Source organism: Pinus tabuliformis, chromosome 5_1 (genome assembly GCF_031772625.1).
Source record: "Pinus tabuliformis cultivar Carrire ecotype Pingquan chromosome 5_1, CPIR1, whole genome shotgun sequence".
Lineage (NCBI taxonomy): Eukaryota > Viridiplantae > Streptophyta > Pinopsida > Pinales > Pinaceae > Pinus > Pinus tabuliformis.
In genome coordinates, this window is record NC_142305.1 from 68430084 (window position 1) to 68438682 (window position 8599).

Below are 8599 nucleotides of genomic sequence, written 5' to 3' on the forward strand. Positions count from 1 at the left end.
CTCCTTCTAAAGTTGTCAAAACATCGGTCCATGTCATTATTCAGCTGAGTCTATCATCATTCATAGGGTTGTCATTATCATCTCAGTGTCTAATGAGTCATTGTACACCTTGTTCATGCTTCAGTTGCGCCTAGGTAAGGTCATTTTCCTCTCCTAGGGTTTTGAAGCCAATTTCTCTTGGACGGTAAAATCATCGGCAAAACTTGTTTCCTGATGTTCATACACCTTCCCCTATCCTTAAAGTACCTTATCAAACACTTCCCATCCCTTAGATCCCCCAAATTCCTCATTTTTGCACAAACCCTAGTTTCTAGCTACAACCTGGCAATTTTCTAGGTTGGGCCTGTGTTTTTCCCTTTTGGACTCCTTCCCCTCACTCAATCTCTAAGATTCCACTTTCCCCTGCTTCCTAACATCCCTCCCTACTTCCAAAAATTTCCCTAAGAATTTAGAAGCCCTTTATCCCCTTCATTTCGCTCCATTTCGACAAAATTCCTTGTTTCACACATCGGGACAAGTCGCACTCAAATGATGTTCCAGAGCAATAAAAGATGAATTTTGGAAAACTGAGAGAGGTTTTTGTCCACAACATGCCACGGAAGAAAAACATCCTTCACTTTTTGTACAGGTGTCATGGTTTTAAAGAAATGTCAAAAATACCGGCGAGAACGAAGGTGCTCCAAGGACGGTTGACCAAAGCACAAAAACGAAGGAAAACGCCCGATCCACTCCAAATTTTGGCCAAAACCTCTTTTACTGAGCATGGTACTTTATTGGGGACTCCCAACCCAAATTTCAAGAAATTTGGAGAAAATTTTGTCAATTGTGAATTTTTTGTGCAATTTACAGGTTTTGTCCCATTAACGGGTCTCACCCCGCGCGCGACCCTTCATCATGGCAACTCCTTTTGGTGAAAACTCAGCATTTCTGGATTTTTCATGCAAAGTTACATATGCCCATGGATGGACTTGAGATTTTGTGCAGTTTTGGTCCCCCAAAAGGTCAAAAAACTACCAAAAAATGACTTTCTAGCCCTTTTTTGAGTTGCAGAAACCAGTCTTGGGAGAATTAAGTTTTGACAGGGCAAATGACCTCCAAATTCAAAAATTCCAGTTGGGTTCGAAAGTAGACTCACAAACCTTTCCAAAAAGCCCACGTTTGCTCAATTGGGACACCTGCAAGTGCCTCAAACAGCGCTCCAAAGGCGCGCGACCCGTCAGGCAGTTTTTGCCAGATTGCATTGTACAGCCCAGAAAACACAGTTTTGACCCAGTTTGACTTTTTGGGGTGGAAGATGATTATCTTTGATGTAATTATTGTAACTCTAAGACACTTTTACTCTTGTTTAACACTTCTAGAAGATTCATTCATGTAAAGGGTAAAAATTAAATGAATGAATTGGTTTCCAAGTTTATAGAGGCAAGTTGTTTTGACTGCCTAGTTTGTAGTACTTAGTTTAGAAGTGGTTGAAACAGCTCCTAGGATAGTGAGCTCGACCCATGGAGGCAGGGAAAGAGGTTAGATCATCTATATTATGTACTTTCTTGCTCATTTTCATGGTTGGACTCTTGAGGGAGAAGCTATCATTGTATTATTTCACTGTATCTCTGCAATTTTTGGCTAAGGAAGACCAGGGTTTTGCAGTCCTCTTTGGGATTCTTTTGGACTCATGTGTTGATGGTGTGTTTCTCAATGTTCTTGTAAGTTCGTTTATGTTATCATCTCCTTTCTTTCCTTCTGCATATTAAACAAATGAAGTGTTAAAGTAAGAATTCATGCTTGCCATGCTCTGCTTTTAAATTTGTTTAATTTCTATGTTTTCTATTGTTTAAGGAGAATTCAAAGTATTATTTTCTCTCCTTAGCTCCTCACCGATCTTTTCCATCCACTCACCTCAATCAAAGGCATCAATACGGCCTCCTACCTCGCCCCAAAGAACCCCCTGCAGAAACTATGTCAAATCCCCGCACCCAAAATTGCAATTCCTCAATTTGCCACCAAAAACCCAAAAAACCCCAAAAAAAAAAACCCAAATCAACCTTTTTAAATCAATTTACTAGCCTAATATCACTGTTACCTTGTTGGTCATCTCATCCCATTGAAGATCTGTCGAGATTGACCGGAGAGAGCCTTCTCTTGCCCCGTAGGGCTAGCTACGAGGCTAAATGGTTTGATGTAGCCTTGAGGTTTACCTTTCTCAGCCTGAGGTGAAATTTCAAGCGCTAACAGAAACTTTATCAAATTTTTCTTCAATCCTTCCATGTTGCCTTTAAGTTTTTCTTCTAAACCATCCATCTTATCTTCCACACCTTTCTTTAAACCATCCATATTAGCTTACATGCCATCCTTCTTAGCTTCCACGTCATTCATCTTAACTTCCACATCATTCATCTTAGCTTCTACGTCCTTCTTTAAACCATCCATCTTAGCTTTCGTTACTTTTTGTGAGAGTGAATTTTGTTGCACTTGATCTCGTAATTTTGATATATCATGTTGTATTTCTTCATCTTCTTCATGAGCCATGCTAGAGATTTCAGGTTGCTTACTAGTTGTTTCCATTTTCTTTCATCGGGGCATCAATTAATGATAATTATGCTTCACTGTGCCCTTTGAATTCCTTCAAACTAATTTTTAAAACCAAACTTATGCAAAATTTTAAAAAAACTACACTTTTTTCACTTTGTAGGAGCTCGCTATTGTATCTGGTATATCTCTGAAATTTCAAATCTCCAAGGTATGAAATTGTGAATTTTGGTAGCCCTCTGAGTCCTCTTTCCAATGCCACCAGTCTAATTGAAATTGGATTCTCCAAGAAAGAGTTATGCTCAATCTCCCAAGATGACCCGATCATACACTTTTTTAGTAGAGCAAACTTGTACGAACTAACACATTTCACTGTTTCAACCTCCAGACCTTAAAAAAATGCACAAAATCTAAAGTCTATCCTCTTTCTGTAACTTTTTACAAAATTTCAATCTGATACTCAAAGAGACAGTTATGACGATTTTCCCAAGATTACCTATTTGGGTTCTAATTCAGGATCGTGAAAAAACCCTAACATTTGGTGTCAGAAAATTCACTTGGTGGTGATCAATACTTTGTAACATTTATTGAAGATCATGTCAAAAGGACTTGGATATATTTCTTGAAGTCTAAAGATGAATTATTTGAAAAGTTACAATAGTTCAAGTCAAAATTTGAGAATATAATACGAAAGATGATCAAGACCATAAGATCAGATAATGTAGTAGAATATACATCTAAAGAACTTGTGGCCTTTCGCAAAACTTGGGATTAGTAGGAATTGATAGCACATTATGAGGATACAAAGAGAAATACCTTCTTTATACAATTAATAAATCTCAAACAAATGGGTTCATTTCAGGAACAAATTAATGACTTCTAAAGATTGAATATCAAGGTTACTAATGTTGAAAATAACAATAAGAAATGTTAAAAATAGAATCCAGAAATTCCAATTTAATTCGTCCTTGAATTAAATTGAGAATTAAAATTGTAACTATTTTCTCATAGCAACTTGTAATAGTTAACTAAGTTAAATTGAGTTATTTAACTTATGAATTTCTAGTTGGAAGTATTTTGGAAGTTATGTATATGTTCTCCCTAAGTTTTAGGGGTCCAAGATGAATTTAATTGTGAGTTGTAATTAGATAACTCGGTTTACTCAGTTATGTTTAGTTAAATTAGTTTCAAACTATTTATGGAACTAATAGAGAGTTAACGATCAGTTGGTGCACTAGTGCATCCACAAGTGTCACTCTAGTTAACTGAAGATTCCCTCATTAGAAAATCATGCACGTCGATTCTAAGAAAGACCCGGTTGAGACTAGTGTGTAGGGATAGTGTATTGTCAATTGTATGATTTACTAAGTTGTAAATATCATGCATGCATTCAGGAAGAAGGAATAATGGATTGCATAGTTTGGAGGAATGATTTCCCACATTAAATATGGGTTAATTCTCAAAGGAACATTGCAAGGAATCAAGGGTTTGGAGAATAGCAAAAGAGGCTAGAGATTGGCTTGAGCTTACTTGTGAGCAGGGAGATTGATCATATTGAGTGTTGGGATTGTTCTTGTGAGAACAAGCATTGTATTATCATATTGGATTTCTGATTTAATGCAATACAAATAGTAGGTGATTTTCAACTGAGGCTTTCCCCGGATACTTATTGTGTTATGTTCCATTGATTATATTATTATTGTTCATATTGTTTTCATCGATCTATTTGGTTTCCGCTAGTTGAAAGTAGAAGTAGATTATTGTCTTGTGCTTTACTAAATTGCATGAGCTTGTGAACCCACACGAAAATTCTACATGGTATTAGAGCTGAGAACAATATACTAGAGGAGATTTCAAATTTTGGAGTTCAAGGTTACAAGTGACATTCAAATTTTCATTTCATACTTCGGGATTGGCAGAGGATGTTCTATGGTTTTCGGTTCGAGTATGCCTTGGATGGTAGCTCGAATTATATAGTGTGGAAGGATGGGATGGAGGCTTTGTTGGAGGATAATGACTTGAGGGAATTCATTGATCAAGACATTCATAAGCCACCAACATCATATGCAAAATATCGAGTCAAATGGAAGAACTGTGTGTCAAGGACGAGACGAACAATCCTTGAGGGAGTTCAAGATCACATTGCCTCGAGTCTTCATGGGAAGGAGACTCTGTATACTATGTGGAAAGCATTAACAGACCTTTTCCAGAATAGCAGTGGCCATAGGAAGTTGGCACTGAAATATAAGCTTCAAAAAGTCAAGATGGAGGTGGGCGACTCAATTCCAAATTACTTGACCAAGTTCGCTCATTATCAAAGTTAGCTTGGATGTGTTGGAATCACTGTTGCTGAGGATGATATGGTAAAACTAACTCTTCTAGGAATTCCCATGAGTTGGCATAGTTATTAGGACTTTGTCAATGGGAGGGAGAAGCTGCCAAATTGGGAATGATTGTGGTTGGATTTTTTACATGAGGAGTTTCGACGAAACACCATAGATGGGATCTCTTCCAAGGAAGTGGAAGAGGATTTTGCCTTAGCAAGTAAGGCAAAGAAGGCCAAGGGAAATAAGGTTCAAGGTGAGGAGGGAAGAAAGAAGATGGACTTGACGAAAGTCAAGTGTTTTCATTGTCACAAGTACAGACATTATGCCAATAACTGTTCACAAAAGAAAGCAAGCAAAGAGGAGCTGATAGTAGCGGTAGCAGCTAAAGCTCTAACTTCAAAATTAGAACTTGATTTCACTCTCATTGCATGCATCGCTATCACTGCCATGGGAGGAGTGTGATATCTTGATAGCGATACCTCATTCCATATGATGGGGAATAGAGATCTTTTATCGATTTTGAGGAGAAAGACCTCAAGCAGAGCATAGAGTTTGGAGAGGATGGGAGGTATAGAGCTACCGGGATCGGTACGGTTACCTTTTTGGAGGGAATCTGGCTCAACTCTTAGGATCACAAAGGTGATGTATGTTTCAAGACTAAAGAAGAATCTTGTTTCAACCACCATAATGGAATACCATGGTTATGATGTGGCTTTTATTAAGGGAAAAATTTTCCTTAGACACATCGCAACGGGATAGGTGAAACAGATTAGAGAACGGGTCAAGAAACTGTATGCTCTTGAGGTACAAGATGCATGTAAAGCCTTGAGGAGAAAGAAAAAAGTTAGAGACTTGGTGGTTGAAACGGAGAGTAAATTACCTCTCAACATGTAGCCCTGGAAAAAGCCTTTGAAGTAGCTTCAAGAAGTTGTGGAGCAGCCACAACTAGATAAGCTGAGAGGAGACTGAGTGGAGAGTTCCACTCAAGTAGAATAGAAACAGTCTCAAAAAATTGTGCAACAGCCACAATTGGAGAAGTTGAGAGGAGACCGAGTGGAGGCATCCACTCATGCAGAGACCTCTAGTAGGGGGAAATTTCAAGCCATGTGGGCAAAGGGATACATGCAACCATACCTCCAGGTGTGAGGTGGAGAGATGTGAATCGATAGCCCCAAGAGGGATGAAATTTGGTAGGGTCCATTAAGAGGTTTTATCTCATGGATCGTACCTTCTACAGGAGCCTAAAGTACATAGTAGCGGGAGGAACCAATGGTGATTAATGCAGTCATAGATCATAGTGACAGAGGCTAGAGCATTCAGGTACTGAAGAGAGCAAAGAAGGGTTGAAAATAGTGTAGAAAGGTAGAGTTAGCAGAAGTGCAAAGTTTTCAGTTGAAAGAGGAAATAGCACTCAGAGACTTCGATGACAGATGCATCATACTGATTCAGGTTGGATGTTTTTTGTTTCTAGAGTTGTTGTAGAAACAACACTAGAGAGAACTGTTGCTGCAGAAAATTCCAAAGGTTCAGGATCGGGATCGAGTTGAATTCCTTTCTTATTGAGAGGGAGTGTTGAAAATAAGAATAAGAAATGTTAAAAATAATATCCATAAATTCCAATTTAATTTTTCCTTGAATTAAATTGAGAATTAAAATTGTATTCTTTTCTCGTAGAAACTTATAGTAGTTAACTAAGTTAAGTTAACTTAGTAAACTTAGGAATTTCGAGTTGCAAGTCTTTTGGAAGTCATGTATGTGTTCTCCTTATGTTTTATGGGCCCACAATGAATTTAATTGTGAATTTTAATTAAATAACTTAGTTTATTGAGTTATGTTTAGTTAAGCTAGTTCCAAACTATTTATGGAACTAATAGTGTTGAAATGTGGAAACACGAATATTCCAATTTTAATTTTTCCTTGAATTAAAATTCAAATTCAGTCTCACTAGCTGCTTAGAAAATAATTAATTATTTCATCTTGAGTTAATTAGTTGGAGAAATTCAAACTAGAATCCTTTGTGAAGTCATGCAACAGTTATCCCTTAAATTAAGGAGATTATCCCTTAATTAAGGAGATAAGGATGAGTTGTATTTTAGTTTTAATTAGTGTAGGTTTTAACCCCATACAAAAATTACCTGCATACAAATTCTAAAACATAGAAAATAAACAATGCAAGAGCATAACACATCAAACACATATACACAAAGATTTTCCCCTAGATCCCAAAATCAGGACTACTAGCTTGATTTTTCATTATGTTCCTTTCAATGTTACAATAGTTATTTATACATTCTGAAGCATCCAATACCATGGATTGAAAACCATCGCGTCCAAAACCATGGACCGAAAACCATCGCGTCGAAAACCATGTGCGAAAAACATGCACAAAACCATAGGTAGGTCCACCCAACCTAATATAGGGTCCAAAAAACAAAATTTCCTATGATGCTGCCCAGGACCCCATAGAGGGGGGTTACCTGCACCCCTCAAACCCCCTATGACCCCCCTGCTATGCAATCGACGCAACGAAGGGGGGGAGGAACCCCCCAGTTAACTACATGGTCTAGTCGTGGAAATAATATAACACAACCCAACATTATCCCACTTGTTGTTTTCTTTCCACAAGGGGCCACAAGAGAGCTTAGTCATTTATCCAGCCCTGCAATGCCCATTTTTTCTCTACACCAAGAGAACTTCTCAAAGATAATAGATTTTGTCAATGCATCTGCAGTATTCTTCAAAGTGTCCACCTTTATCAACAACACCTTTTTTTCTTCTATCATATCCCTCACAAAGTGATACTAAACACCAATGTGCTTTTTCTTTGAATGATATGTAGGGTTCTTTGCCAAGAGAATTGCACTTTGGCTGTCACAGTCTATCCTTATAGCTCCTTGTACTAACCCATATTTGAACACAATCTTTGCAACCAAATTGATTCCTTGCTTGCATGAGTGGCTGCCATGTATTCTGCCTTTGTAGTTGATAGTGCCACTACAAATTGTTTCTTACTCATCCAATTGACTGCACCTCCAAATATGTTAAATACATACCCACTTGTATATCTTCTCTGATCTAGATCTCTAGCCTAGTCTACATCAAAAAAGCAACGAATATCCAACACTCTATCCAATCGTAGTCTTCCTTGGTAGCACAAACCATAATCACTAGTGCCATGCAAATACCTAAAAACCCACTTCACTGTTGTCAAATGCTCCTTCCTTGGTTTTGACCTAAACATGTTCAATAATCCCGCTGCATGTGCAATGTCTGGTCTAGTATAGACCATTGCATACATCAGGCTATCAACTGCACTTGCATATGGAACATGGGACATGTACTCTTCCTCTTCTTGTGTCTTGGGATACTGTTCAGCAGATAACCTCACACCTATAGGAATAGGAACCTTCACCGGTTTACTATCTTGCATATTAAACCTCTGCAGTATTGTCTCGACATACTTCCTCTAGTTTAACCAGAGCTTCCTCTTTTCCCAGTCTCTTTTAATTTCCATTCCCAAAATATAGTTTGCAGCACCAAGATCTTTCATGTCAAATTTGGAGGACAATTGGGTCTTCAAATCCTGGATAATTTCTTTGTCATTTCCAACTAGCAACATATCATCCACATACAATACCAGATAAATAACATGGTCACTAATTAATTTAAAATACACACAGTGATCTGCGTTGCTTCTGGTGAAGCCAAGTCTCTATATAAATGTATCAAATTTCTGATACCATATCCTT